This window comes from Pleurodeles waltl, unplaced genomic scaffold (genome assembly GCF_031143425.1).
Source record: "Pleurodeles waltl isolate 20211129_DDA unplaced genomic scaffold, aPleWal1.hap1.20221129 scaffold_67, whole genome shotgun sequence".
Taxonomy (NCBI): Eukaryota; Metazoa; Chordata; class Amphibia; order Caudata; family Salamandridae; genus Pleurodeles; species Pleurodeles waltl.
Genome location: NW_027150384.1, coordinates 1670536 through 1686044, shown reverse-complemented (window position 1 = coordinate 1686044; position 15509 = coordinate 1670536). Strand labels below are relative to the sequence as shown.

The 15509-nt window shown below is 48.8% G+C and overlaps 1 non-coding gene across 1 annotated transcript; it reads left to right on the top strand.

The window, feature by feature from the left end:
- Nucleotides 1-209: 209 nt before the first annotated feature.
- Nucleotides 210-281, top strand: TRNAP-AGG (transfer RNA proline (anticodon AGG)). Its single transcript has one exon. It is a non-coding gene; the product is annotated as a tRNA-Pro (tRNA).
- The last annotated feature ends 15228 nt before the right edge of the window (nucleotides 282-15509 follow it).

The window sequence follows — 15509 nt, the reverse complement described above, 5'->3', positions numbered from 1 at the left end:
TACTGGTCCTTTATAAGCTACACAGACGCAATGTGTGATCCTCGCACACAATCTGTGTGATGGATGTATCTGTGTCAGGAGACTCTCTCAGGAAGCCTCCTCCTGTTCTCTGGGATTCCCGGGCCATATCTAAGGTAGGTACAGACAGGAAGAGTGCCTGACACGTGGTAAACACAACATATACCATGTGTAACGTGTAGCTGTCAGCTGGCTCGTTGGTCTAGGGGTATGATTCTCGCTTAGGGTGCGAGAGGTCCCGGGTTCAAATCCCGGACGAGCCCTCTTTTCTTTTCCTAAATTTACTCACTCTTAAAGTCACTTTTCAAGAAATAGAAAGTAGACAATCAGGAAACAAACTACTTTGAAATAACCTCTGACGGTTGTGAACTTCAACCCAGGACCTGCTGCACTAGAATCAGAGCCCCAGACCAGCGGTGCAGCTGCAGAAACAGCTGGAGGGGGGTCTACCATGCCACATCAGCATTGGAGGGGGGACTGTATGTTACATGCGTAGAATCCTACAGCAGGGGATGCACATCTCGTGTTAAACCCACACTCTGGGGGCAGCAGGGTGAGCCGTGGGGGTGCACAGGAGAGTGAGACACTGGGAAGGGTGAGGGGATTGTGAGGACCCCAGCAGCCGGGCCCAGACCCCACCCAGCTGAGGGGTAAGAGGACGGTGTGTTCCATGGAGTGTCTGCTCGTGAGACGCACATATACTGTAATGCATGACCCTTACTGCCCTGTTCTGTACTCCTGCCCCCCTGCGAGTGTCTCTACCTATACACATGGACGTACGGGGGCACCGAAGGGGCAGGAGAGAGTGCAGGAAGAGGTCAGACACCTGTGAGGCTGGTGACACCGGGAGGTGATGCTGGAGTCAGCTGGTGATCGATGTCTGACGGGCCAGACACCAAACTGACCCTGGTGAAAAGGGGGTCGAAGTGGAGGGATTGAGTGAGGTCTGACGGGTCAGACACCGAACGGGCCCCGGTGGGCTGGTTTCTGATGTCACGTGATGCCTTCTCGGGAGTCTCTCCTGGAGCCTTCGATAGCTCAGTGGGTGGAGCGGAGGCCTGTGGTGGAAGAACTGACATCCTCAGGTCACAAATGCGGCTCCCAGGACTTTTCCTCAGTCTGCTCTGTTTCCTCTGCTTTCCAGTCCAAAGCAGCTCCTTTCTCAGCCCCTCGGACACCTTGACTTTTTCTGCCTCCTCTCTTCCCCTTCCCAGTCCAGCTCCCTCCTCCAGCTGGGGGGGGGGGGGGGCGGGAGAGTCATCCCTCAGTCCCTCTGTGCAACCCCCCCTAATGAGACAGAGCCGTGGTCCAGGGTGAGTAGCCCTGTTATCATGGCTCAGACCTGCCCCTGTAGTGTCTGTGTGTGCAGTTTTAAACTGCCAATTCGACCTGGCAAGTGTACCCACTTGCCAGGCCCAAACCTTCCCTTTTGGTACATGCAAGGCACCCCTAAGGTAGGCCCTAAATAGCCCCATGGGCAGGGTGCAGTGTATTTAAAAGGTAGGGCATGTACTGGTGTGTTTTACATGTCCTACCAGTGAAATACTGCCAAATTCGGGTTTCACTGTTGCAAGGCCTATCTCCCTCATAGGTTAACATGGGGGCTGCCTTTAAATAACTTTAAGCGCAGATTCCCTTTGAGGGCAGATAGAAATGTGGAGTTTGGGGTCTCTGAATTCACAATTTAAAAATACATCTTTTAGTGAAGTTGGTTTTTAGATTGTGAGTTTGAAAATGCCACTTTTAGAAAGTAGGCATTTTTCTTGCTGAAATCATTCTGTGACTCTGCCTGTTTGTGGATTCCCTGTCTGGGTCAGTTTGACAGTTGGGCTGTTCACACCTCTCCTCTAGACAGTGACACAAAAACGGGTTGGGGGTGTAGCCTGCATATCTTGATGAGCCATCTGAACTAGAGAGGAGGGAGGAGTTGTTGCTTGCACCTGAAAGGACTGTGCCTGCCCTCATACAATGCAGTCTCCAACCCCCTGGTGAATGTCTGGGGCCTGGCCCTGACAAGGAAGGACCTTGCAAACACTTGAGACTTTGCTTTGAGGTTTGCCAACCTCAAAGGCAGAAAGGGGTATAAGAAGAAGACCCAAAACCCCAGACTTTCAGAATCTTTCTGGAAACAAGAGGGACCTCTTCCATGGAGAAGAGCTGAGGAGCTGGAGGAGTACTGTCCCTTTGCTGTGTTGCTTTGCTGGACTGGCCTGCAGTGGCTGCTTCTGCCTGAAAAGAGTGCAAAGGGTGAACTTTGCTGTGTGTCCTGCTTGAGAAAGTTTTCCAAGGGCATGGAATAGAGCTCGCCTCCTGTTGGAAGTCTCAGGGACACCCCAAGGCTTCAGTTTCCTTGACCTGCAGCACTGGGAATTGTGTGTTTTGTGCTGTTCAAGAAGAGAAATCACTGTGAAGCCGGCAACAAAGCCGCTTTCCTGCACAGTGACCTGCCCCGCTTTGCACCGCAACGAACCTCGACCCTGGTCTCACCGATGCCGTCATCAGTCGACTTCACGGAGCCTCTGCTTGCATCGCAACCTGTGGGCCCCGCACTCTCACACCGCAGCCTGGGACTCCCCGACGACGAAGCTCCTGCTGACACCAGCGCCGCTGCCTACACCGTGGCCTGTGGACACCGCTTGTGAAGGTCACGAAGCACCGTCCCGTCCCTCACTGCTGTCTTGGGCCTACCGACGACAGCGCTTCAGCAACAACGCCGCCGCTGCCTGCACCATGACCTGTGGACAGCACACGTTGCACCGCCCCGCTTCAAAGCGTAACCCTGGTCTTACTGACGCCGCTGGATGCCGTCAGCGAGCCACTGCCTGCACCGTGACCTGTGGGCACTGCATGTCGCATCGTCCTGCTTCGCACCACAGCCCCGACGCCATCCACTCCAGCGCTCCTAACTTCATCAGCCCAGAGTTCAATTTGCAATGCGTGTGACTTCAAGGGCCGGACGACTCCTGCACCGACTCTGGAACCAACAGCACGACGTCTGCGACGCCGCTCTCCGGAGCTTACCGTGAGGATTACGACTCCCTACAAATCCCAGGTACTGTTTGCGGGTCTTCCCGACACCATAGCTAGCCCGCAATGCTGCGGCCAGCCTGAACTGTTGGTTTTGTTGATTACGACACCGTGATAGCCCCAGGTGGAGCTATTAATTTCAAGGAACTGTATTTTGGAGTAAATCTCACATTTTTATTACTGTATGTTAGATTGTTATTGTATTTTGGCTTATTTTAAATAGATACATATTGGCTATTTTTCTAAAACTGGTGTGGTGTCCTTTTGTAGTGTTTTCACTGTGTTACTGTGTGTTATGTGCAAATATTTTACACATTGCTTCTGAGATAAGCCTGGCTGCTCGTGCCCAGCTACCAAGGGGGTGAGCAGGGGTTATCTGAGCGGGTATCTCCCTTATCCTGACTAGAGTGAGGGTCCCTACTTGGGCAGGGTGCAGACCGACTGCCAACTAGAGACCCCATTTCTAACAGGGCTGTTTCCAGGAGTGTGATTAACTTCAAGGGGCCTCCGCTGTCACAGGCAGATCTTACCTGAGGGGCAGTGGGAAACTGTTTACTGTAAGGCAGACAGGAACTGCTGCAGACGTGGGTAGGATGACTGTCCCGTGGAAGACAGGACAGAAGAAGGGCTGCATCTGCTGTTGAGATACGTGAGGGGACCTGGAGGGCTAAATCGACTCTCACGTATACCCACGACTTGCACTAGACACTTTCTTTTACCTGTGTCCTTCTTTTTTGTTCATTGGTTGGGACGGTTGTATCTTATGAGGACCTATAACAAGGCATCTGTTGGGAAAGAAAGGTTCCCTGCATAGTTAAAGATGTGTAACCCTTGACCGAGGGCCCACTTCTATAATGCTGTAGAGGGTAAGATGGAACTGTGCCTATTGGGCCCTGGGGACTCGCTGCTAATGGTGCTGCAGCACCACAGACACTTTTAACTAATAACTAAAGAGTCAAATGGGAGCTCTTGAGTACAGGTTACTAGTACGTATTCCCTGGACGCAGCCACAGTGAATTAGGAATAGACCTGAGCACGTTACATGGTGGAGGGCGAGACAGCGATTTGCCTGACAAGTACTAGAGCCCGACCTCAAGGCGAGTGTGTTTTTTCATATAAGTATGATTAGTATTTTGCATGTGTAGAGTTAAGCATAAAATACTTCTGATTATAATTGTTAGTATTGGAGTGGACATGGATTCTGCACTTTTAGTTATGAGTCGTGTTCACTTACCTGTTTTTACACTGCTGCTCCTGAGGGAGCTTGTGACTGCTCGTCCACAGATACCACTGAGAGTCAAGTGCAAAAGAAGAACTTGGCCCAGTTTCTCAGGACCCATAGTAGGTTGGACACCAGGACATCAGAAGTAAAAGGCCTCAGCCACCATTGTTGGACCCAGGAGCCCCTGTGTGCCTGTGACCTTCTGACAGGTGTTCCGACAGTATCTAGTAACGCATCTGTTTTCGACACCAAGAATACGACCCCATGTAATAACTTTAATATTTCTAAGGAGTGTCTTCGGGTTATTTTTTATGAGAAAATCAGTTGGCAGGAACTAGCATGTTGTTCCACTTTAGTGTTTGAAGGGAGTTTGAGGAACATTAATTCTGATGTATTAGGACATATACAAATGGGTTCTAACCAGTTATTGATAATAGTCGCTACTGGTTTGAGTGGAGCCATCATTTGATATCACACACGAATATAGAAGGGTTTAATAACTTTCATAGGAGAATGCTGTATGTGGACTCACCACTTGGGGTGTACAATATGGCTTTGGTACATTTTACCCGTTCTCTCTCTTGTTTTGTGCTATTTGTTGAAAAAGAGGTTCTTGAGACGGCACACCCCTATATGTCCAAATTGGCGCCTATGTTGAATGCCAATAGTACTAACCCATGAGCGTGCACACTATATTTTGGATAGATTCCAATAATCCATTTAACATGAGAATCTATTATAACTAACTGTGCATGTTACCATATTCTACAATGGCCTCTAGTTTACATTAGATACGAGGGCTGTAGCATGGATTCCTTCCCTTTTGTTATTGTTATCAGTTGGAGGAGTTTTGTTTTTTTAAACAGCGTTTCCTTATATATCCAGGATGGTGCTCACCCTGAACGTTGAGAGTACAAACCGAGCAATGTACACACTTTATTCTTGATATATCTATTTGATAGTTGTGTGACCTGAACCCCAATAATCACCTGAATGCCAATATTTCAAACACCCCAATTTTCACCCAATTAATTTGGCTCCAGAATCTCCAATAGCTCTAGCCGTTAGAGACTACGCTCCTCATGGAGAATATACATTTCAGCCGAATAAAACAAAATAAACAAGGAAGCATTGTTAACTGAGTTCTAAGTAAAAAATGAGGCAAAAATAGATTTATTACAGAATTATTAGTAAATACAGTACAGGGAAAAATGCATGAATTGCCTTGAAGGCCCAAATGCACTAATACAGAGTCACACAACTTAACACCACTTAGACAAATCTAAGGAAAATCCCAAGTCAAACACATAAAGAGGGCTGAGACCATCCCCATAAGAAAATGTAAGTCAAAATGACATCAAAAATGAAAAATCTCCCCAGCAGCAACAGTCCTAGAGACAACTACAAAAATGTCCACCCAGGATCCAAAAGCCCACGAGTTTCTCTGCACAAATCACACATTCATTACTAGATTCTGTACATTCAGCTTGGGATGGTCATGGTTTGGCCACTCTGTCAAATCAGGAGCAGCTGCGCTGTATTTTAACCCTTTAGGATTCACCCATTTCTTAAGGTAAGAGGAATCTTCCACCTGCTCTCTCAGCACCTGCACTCCGGGAATGTTCAGCACAGAATGAAACATTCCTTAAACAATGGGTCATACCATTAGCAGCCTTCACCGGACTTCCAGCCAAAGCCCTTGGATATGACACTTTGGGTACATGATGGAAACTTCATTCACAACACACACTTCCTAACACAACTGTTCGTCTTTGAGTCCGTGACGTCATTCTTCCGATGCTCTGCGGAAACTAGAGGAAAGATGGTTTGCAGCAGGACTCTGATCCGGAGGAGGGGTGAACAGGAGCAAGATGAGCTGACACCAGGACCGTCATCCATATTAACATAAATGGAAGAAGGTCTCACGTGAAAATGTGGATAACTTCTTCACGCTATTAATTATACTTCAAAGTGACTCAGTAAATGTGTTTTAAGTGCATCATTAATTCATCAATTAGGACTCTATGCATCACTAAAACCGTCAAATTTCAAATGTAATCTTTACCTGATATTACACATTTGCACATTTCAAAAAAGCTACTACAACGCTACTAAAGCTACTAAATGCGAATGATTGATTGAACCTCCTCCCCGATTATTTTTTTTTAGTAATCAATTAACCTAATTTGAAACCTTTCCTTAATCAGCTATTAGTCTTTTGAAGTCTTCAACTTTTTAATTAATGAAACATTCTCTTCCCTTCATTACATCTGTTGGATTGCTTGATCCTGGTAATCACCCAGTTCAAAGTCCACTCATCTTTTCCTTTTTCTTCGTATTATTCTCATTACTTATACTCTTTTATTAATAATATTCTAATCATACTTTCTTTTAGGATTACTAATAGAAATAGGGAAATTGCACAAATCAATACTATTATAGGTGTTAAAACCTCTTGCTGCACTCCATCACCAAAACTACTTAGCCACTCACCTAACATTCCTAAACCCCTCCTTATTTTCCTTACCCAGAACACTATAGTGTCCCATTAACCTTGATCTTCTAACAATCTAATCTCAAATTAGATATGTCAGTGATGTAAGAGTCAATCATTCCACTATAATCCGGTATGTATGTACAGCACTTCTTCATCTTTATTACTTTATAGACACCGCCCTCTTTCACCAAGAGTTTACCTAAAGCAAGACAGTTCTGCATCACCATTGCTCTAATTGCTAATATCTCTTTATTCACTAATTTATAAGACGCTGGAGCAAGGAAGTAGCCAGAAAATTAAATTACCCCCCAGTTCGAACTAAACCTCTCATGGCACCAAGCAAGCAAGGCAAGTGAGCCCAGTGTTACCTAGAAGAGCTCCCTGGTCTCTTCCATCCAAGCATCTAGCCATTCATCCATTCACCCTTTAATCAACCCGCTGATAGCCTCTATTTCACATTTACATTCTGTCATCCATTATTTCTTTCATCCATCATTCAGTCTTTCCCAAATCCATTCATCCACTCTGCCATCAATTGGTCTGTCCATCCATCCATCCACTCTGTGATACAGCCAGCCAATCTACCATCCATCCTTCCATCGATCCAACCTTCCGTCTACTCATCCATCCATTGCCATCCATTCACTTTGCAATCAATCCATCAATTTTTCCATCCATTTATCCACTCTGCCATCCATCCATCTATCACTCAGCCATCCATCCATTCATCCACCTTGCCATCTATCCTGTCATTCCATTCATCCACCCACACATCAATCCATCCATTCATCCATCTGCTCTACCATCCACTCCACCAACACACATTTTCCATCAAACTAGAGTTTCTGCCACCCACCCATCCATCTTCATACAGCCATCCATCCATTTGTCCATCCTCTCTGCCATCCATTCACTCATTTTGTACCTGCTGATCCATCGTTCCCTTTACTCTGACATTGTGTCACCTGTTCGTCCACTCATCCATCCACACCTTTACTCTGCCATCCCTTCACCTGTCCATCCATCTATTAATCCCCTCATCCTTTCACCCACTCATCCATCTTCCCACTTATTCATTCACCCACTCATTCACCCACTCATCCATACATTCTTCCTTCCATTCAATATTCCTTTCATCATTCTCTCTTCTATTTATCCATCTTTCCTTTTTCCTTGCTCCTGTTTACACTTCTGTTGACTTTGTTGTTGGAGATGGCCCTTCTTAGGGGATTTCCCTGAATTGATTTGCTTTTTCTCCAGGGCTTTTGCTGACTCTCTTTGCATGGCCTTAGGACTCTGGGCACTTTCTCACTGTACTGCAGTGGGAAAGTGCACGTGCCTACCTACAGCTGCTAGGAGGGGGCGCTTATGTGATTGGTTCAGGTGCTATACCCCGTAGTGCCCAGTAAAACTGTACACCACATACCCAGGACGGGTACAGCTCTGGCTCCTAGTGTGCCATCCACTAGGCTAGCATTTGAAGCATGTATTGGGCCTGTCAATGTAGGCCTGTGGAGGCGCAGTTGTGCTTGGGCTTCGGTTGGCACAACTAACTTCCTAGACAATGCTGAGTCGACCCTCCAATACCCCTTGAGCACCCCCAGAAGGGCGGGGCAGGTGGTAGGCGGAAGGATAGGCAGGCACACATGGGTGTCCCATTCCTGGTAGTGAAGAACCCCCACGTGTGTTCTCCCTACCTAGGGGGGTTAGCTCTTCCCATAGGTTTTTACCTTATTCCCTACACAGGGACCTTAGGGCCCTGGGCCCTTTCCTACTGTCAACACAGTACAGCAGTGGGCGCGCTTTCCTACATATATGAGGAAGTGGCACTGGCCAAGTGTGCACGCATGCCCACTGGCTCACCAAACATGTGATGAGTCTGTCATAGCAGGCCTGGACGTGAACTTGCTCAATGGCGTGTTTAAATATGTATCCAGCATGTCGTAGCAGGCCTGGGTGTGTGCACTAGCACCTATGGTGCTTTAACCCTGTATCCAGCATGTCGTAGCAGGCCTGTGAGATTGCATTAGCACCTAGGGGGGGGTTTGAATATGTATCCAGCCTGTCACAGCAGCCCTGGGTGTGTGCACTAGCACATATGGTGCTTTAAACCTATATCCAGCATGTCGTAGCAGGCCTGGGTGTGCGTCTAGCACAGATGGTGCTTTAATCCTGTATCCAGCATGTCGTAGCAGGCCTGGGTGTGTGCACTAGCACAGATGGTGCTTTAATCCTGTATCCAGCATGTCGTAGCAGGCCTGGGCGTGTGCACTAGCACCTATGGTGCTTTAAACCTTTATCCAGCATGTCGTAGCAGGCCTGGGCGTGTGCACTAGCACCTAGGGGGGTTTAATCCTGTATCCAGCATGTCGTAGCAGGCCTGTGAGATTGCACTAGCACCTAGGGGGGGGTTTGAATATGTATCGAGCCTGTCACAGCAGACCTGGGTGTGCGTTCTAGCACCTATAGTGTTTCTAAACATGTTTCCCACCTGGCTTAGCACGCCTGTGTGCGCCCTTGCTCCTGTGGTGCTTTTACACATGTGTCCAGCCTGCCAGTGCAGGCTTGTATGTGGGCAAGGGCACTGATGCCCAGAGAGTGCAGAATGCCCAGGGGTGTTTTCACTGCATAGAGAGCTGCTCTGCCCATAGGTTAACAAGGGGGAGAGTTACAATTACTCCTGGTTGCAGCAGTGGATGCAGCAGAGCAGCCTCACGCTGTTCACTTTCATTGGATTCGTCCTGACAAATCCCTTTCTATGGTAAAGGTGGTTTTGACAACAATCACAGAGAAAGGCCACTTCTAGAAAGTGGACATTTCTCTGCCCTAAAATGCGTTGTGTGCCTTTTAATTCGACTCAAGTCCACGCTGGGGGATGGAGGAGCGCATCTGTGCATTCCCCAGCGACGGCTATAAGACTTGGGCACACAACTGGAACCCTGCCATTTGTGGGCCTGTATGGATAGATTGGAGGGAGAGACTCTGACACTTGGCCTCGCAGAGCCAGATCACGGCCCCACTAAAGAGTAAGATCTGCATTCCACAGCTCCATGGCAGACAGGACTGAAATTTAGGGGAGACATCTGTGGTTCAAAGGGGAACCATCCCAACCTCCTCCAGCTTCAAAGGCACACAACAGTATAACTACTGGTATAACTACTGGTGCCATAGTGCAGGAAAATAGAGATACACTGCAAGAACGTGGTGCACACTGCCAGAAGAATCTGTTGTGCACAAGGAGTAATTACTGCCCTAGGAAGAGATCGCGCACGCTTACCAAATCGTGGCTGGCAAATGGGCTGCTGCTGTGCGGCACTCTGAAGTGTGCTCTCCAAGGGCTTGTTGGCTTGCCCCCTGTTCTCTTGTGGAGATCTCAAGGACATCAAAGACCTCCCAGAGGGACCCACACTTTCTACCTGTGTTATATGGAGAGCGGTGCCCTCTTATGTGCCTACATCGTCGGCTGGACGTCATCTGGTAGCAGCGGTGTAGGCACCTGGAGACTGAATTTGCCTAGTGCAGGGCTTTCAAAGTACTGCCCGCATTCAAGGAGTGTGGCCCTTCATCGTGGGGCCACCACATGCCCAAGCGTCTTGTTGGTAGTGAGTGGATTCACCGGTTGCGGGACCCCACGCGGTTGAGTGTGTCTCATTTCTCTCATGCGTCACCCGACTGCATGCACATTGTATGCAGTGTTTGATTCACTGGTTGCGACCCTCAGAGGTGGGGGTGTACCCGGAGCAGTGTCGCATTCTACTCCATGCAGCACTGCTGAACTTATGTCTCTGTGTGTGCAACTGTATTTGTCTGGTGCGGCTCAAGTCTTCAGGCAGCAGACATTGTGCCTCATTCCAGGGAGGTATGGGAATGGAGCTCTTTGTGTGTGTCCGGAATTGTTTGGTGCAACTCAAGTCATCGCGCACCAGATTTCGTGCCTCATTCCAGGGAGGTACGGGATTGAAATTCTTTGTGTGTGTTTGGATTTGTCAGGGGCATCTCAAGTCACCATGCAGCAGATGTTGTGCCTCATTCCAGGAGATTTGGAACTCAAACTCTTTGTTTGTGCACCAAATTTTCTGGTGTGACTGCCCACCAGACTTTGTGCCTTATTCCAGGGACGTACACCATTGGTAACTTTCCACGTGTGTGTTCGAAATTGTCTGGCGTGACTCAAGTCACTCCTCACCAGAAGTTGTGCTTCATTCAAAGGGAGATGCAACATTGATCAGATAGCGTGTGTGATCTGGATTGTCTGGTGTGACCAAAATCATCGCACACCAGACGTTGTGCCCCATTCCAGGAGGGCACAGAAATTAGTACCTCTTTGTGGGTGATCGAAATCATCTGGTGTGACTCAAGTCATCGTGCAAGCAGTCATTCAAGTCATTGTACACCAGACAGTGTGCGTCCTTCCAGGGAGGTGCGATTTGGTAACTCTTTGTGCACAACCGTAACTGTCCAGGGTGGCTCAAGTCATCGCGCCCTAGATGTTGTGCCCCCTTCCAGGGAGTTGTGGAATTAGTAACTATATGTGTTTCGGAGTGCCTGGATTGACACCACTGTGAACAGTGTGTGTCCCAAAGCGACCCTCCCCCCATGCTTGGCAGACTGGGGCCCGTGCCAGAGGGCACAGTGCAAAGACCCCTGAGTAAACTTCCCGAGTGGTGGCCAGACCTCCATTTGTCAGCCGTTATCTCTTTCTTCCCCTCACCTTTCCCCCGGGATCCTGTGTAATTCTGTCCGCGAGTGGCCTAGTATCCAGGGAAAAGGTGCTTTCATCTCCAGCTTGTGCAGGGTGGGTAGTAGGAACTGGTTGGAGGGTGGAGGACGGTTTGGAGCCAGGGTGGGTCTGCAAGCACAGTGACCACTAACCTGCCGGATATCAGTGCCCGCATTAGGAAGCTGGGAACGAGTGGGTGTAAATGTGTGTTATACTAGCCTGCCTGATATCAGTGACACCACGTAGCAGTGCGGAGTGAGTGAGTGAGAGTGATTACCAGTGATTGGCTACACAGCACAGCGGTGTTGCCGTATGTTTAAGGTTGACATTGAGCTTTACCTATGCGGCTTACTCAGCGGACCTATTTAAAACTGCTGCAAGTCTCTGTGTACACATTGCTGCTATCGTTGTGAACCTGGGTCCACCCCATAATATTGATATTGAATTGGGGATAATCGCTAGGGTGGATCTCCTGCTGACAGTGTTTTGGCACTGCAGGAGGATGCTGGGAGGGAAAGTATTATTTTTCTCATGTGTACGTACTGCTAATGTCCTTTTAACACTTAACACAGTTGGGACTAGTACTGCTAGTGATATTTCTAAATGTGATTTAGGCCCTGATTTACATGATGTTCATGTTGTGTTAACTAATGTGTGTGCTTAATACAAACTTTATTTGCATACACCTTGTGTGAAGTCTCTCTTGGGACACACAGCGTAATTGTTGTGTGGTAGTGCTGTGCCAATGCTTTACCCACTGCCCCTGTGATAAGCCTGGCTGCTGTGTGCCAAGGATCCCAAGGGTGAGCGCAGGTTATGCAGTGAGTGTAAACATCCAGCCCTGATGGGAGTGGTAGGTTCTTCCTGGCTGGGGCCTCAGCCAGTCAGAACGTGCCCCCTCCAACAGTCATCTTTGTCTGTTCCTATCAAAGTGTCAGTCCATGACGTCAGAGCCATGGGTTTTAAACAGCGTGCAAGGTTATGTTATAGAACTCTACTCTGTACCTTTTCAAACAGTGTTTCCTACTCTTCTAAAACTTTCTAAAGAAATGTTCAGTCTCATTTCCCTGGAAATAAAATAGCTTCTTCTCAAACAAGCAATACAAGTTACATCTCCCAACCCATCCTGGTTTTTCAGTTTTCTCCTCTTAGTTTAAAAGAAGAACAAGAAATGAGACCTGTGATCAACCTCAAATAATTCAACCAGTTTGTAATTTACCATCATTTCAAGATGGAAACTGTTGTTCATCTCAGGGATTCTTTACTACAGCACAACTGGAAGGTCCAACTGAACCTTCAGGACACTTATCGTTCTGTGCCCATTCATCTAGATCACAGGAAATTTCTTCAATTCCAATGCAATCAATGAATCAAACAGAAATTTGTAGAGCGCTTACTCAGCTGTAAGGGTCTCAAGACGCTGTGGGGGGTCGGTCCTCCATGCGTCAGTCAAAGAACCAGGTATTAAGGTCCTTCCTAAATTGGGGTAACGATCGTGACTGCCTGAGGTGAAGAGGTAAAGTGTTCCAGCTCTTTGCCGCAAGGTAGGCGGAGGATCTTCCTCCAGCCGAGGTCGTCCATATGTGGAGTACGGTGGCTAGTGCCTGTTGAGTGGAGCGGAGCGGTCTGGCGGGGGAGTAGATGGGGATACGGTGGTTGAGGTAGGTGGGTCCTGGGTCATGGAGAGTCTTGTATGCGTGGACGAGGAGTTTGAAGTTGATCCTTTTCTCAACGAGGAGCTAGTGGAGGACTCTAAGGTGTTCGGACACAGGACGTTCCGGGTGAGTCTGGTGGAGGCATTCTGGGTGTGCAGTAGTTTCTTCAAATTCTTCTAGGTGGTGCCTGCGTAGAGGGCGTTGCCACAGTCGAGCCTGCTGGTGACCAGGGCTTGGGTTACGGTCTAGCAGCAGTAATTTTTGATCCATTTGAAGATCTTCCGGAGAAGCCTGAGTGAGTAGAAACAGGAGGATGCGACAGAGTTGACCTACCGGGTCATGGCGTAAAATTAATCCAGGATGAAGCTGAGGTTGTGTGCGTGGTTTGTTGGGGTGAGAGGGGGTGCCGAGTGTTACAGGCCACCAGGAGTCATCCCAGGCCGATGGTCCCAGGATGAGGATCTCAGTCTTCTCTGAGTTGAGCTCGAGGCAGCTCTCCTTCATCCAGGTGGTGACGGCTTCCATACCATTGTAGCAGTTCTTGGCAGTTGTAGGGTTTTCGGTCAGTGAGATGATCACCTGGGTTTCGTCAGCATAGTAGATGATGTTCAGTGCATGGTTGATGGTGGACGCGAGCGGGGCCATGTAGATGTTGAAAAGTGTGGGTCTCAGGAAAGAGTCCTGGGACACTCTGCAGCTGATCTCTGTAGGTTCCAACAGGTATGGCAGGAGGCTGACTCTCTGTGTTCTGCCGGTCAGGAAGGAGCGTATCCACTGTAGGGCCTTGCCGCAGATACCAGCTGCGTGGAGTCTGGAGCAGAGGGGTTGATGGGAGACCATGTTGAAGGCAGCCGATACGTCCAGAAGGATGAGGGCTGCTGTTTGGCCAAGGTCGAGGAGTGAGCGGATGTCATCTGTGGCGGCGAGGAGTGCGGTCTATGTGGTGTGGTTGCTCCTGAAGCCTGATTCGGAGATGTCCAGGATGTTGTTATCCTCAATGTGTTTGTGGACCTGTGCATTGATGGGCTTTTCAATGACTTTGGCTAGGAAAGGCAGCAGAGAGATGGGGCGGTAGTTCTTGAGATCCAGGGGGTCAGCCTTGGGTTTCTTCAGGAGTGGGTGGATTTCGGCGTGCTTCCAGTCCTCGGGGTAGCTGTCTCCATGGAGCAGGTGAGAGTGTGGCAGAGCTGTGGTATGATGGAGGTGTTGGCTATGTTGAAACTGTGGTGGGGACAGGGATCAGTAGGTGCTCCGGAGTAGATGCTGCTCATGATGGAGCGGGTCTCGTTCGTGGTGAGGGTGATCCAGCAGTGCAGGATCTGTAAAGGTTCGGATGAGCTGAGCTGGAGGGTTGTTGGTGGGCTCGGAGGTTCTTGGGGTCTCAAGCTATCGTAGATGTCCTTGATTTTTTGATGGAAGACAGTGTCTAGTCTGTTGCAGAGGTTCTGAGGTGGAGGAATGTTTTCAGCTTCCGAATGAGGTTTAGCGAACTCTTTAACCACGGTGAAGAGCTCTTTGCTATTGTGTTCAATGGTGGCAATACAGTCCTGCAGGGCGGCTTTCCTAGTGGATCTGATGAGGTGGTGGTGACATTTCATGTGGATTTGAAGGCCGCGAGGTCCTCCGGGAACTTGCTGTTTCCTTTTTTCTAGCAGGTGCGCCTGGAGTCCTGGAGTGTGGGGGAGAACCATCTGGCCTTCTTGAGGTTGTGTTTACCTGAGGTCATTCAGAGCGGCACTAGGGTTTTGGCACATTCGGAGATCCATTGGTGGAAGTTCCATGCTGAGATATTCGCTTCTGTGGCGAGGGGAGATGGTGACTTGCTGAGGGTTTTGTGAGCTGCTCCTCAGTGATCTGGTTCCATTTCCTATGTGGGGTGCAGAGGTGGACGGTAGGTGTGGTGATGTAGAAATGAGTGCAGTGATGATTGGTCCAGTGTAGCGTGGAGGTGTTGTTGATGGTGATGTTGTGGCTGGCAGAGAAAATCTAGTCGGCTGTGTGTCCGGCGATGTGTTTTTGGCGAGGTGACCAGTTTCTCGAGACTGATAGTGGCGAGGTTCTCGAGCAGAGAAATGGTGTTGTGGTCATTGCAGTTGTCGATGTGATATTTGAGGTTGCTGAGGAGAAAGTAGTTTGTGGAGGTGTGGGTGTGAGGCGCTATTATGTTGACAATGGAGTTGCTGAAAGATGGGTGGGGGCCAGTTGGCCTGTAGATGAGGGTGACGGGGAAGGTGGACTTAGGGGTGACATGTATCTGGAAATGGAGGTGCTCCATGAGGGGGGAGTTTTATTCTGCTTTGGTTGTCAGGTGGAAGGTGGATTTGTGTACGATGGCCAGGCCGCCGCCTGGCCAAGAGGGCCGGTCTTTGC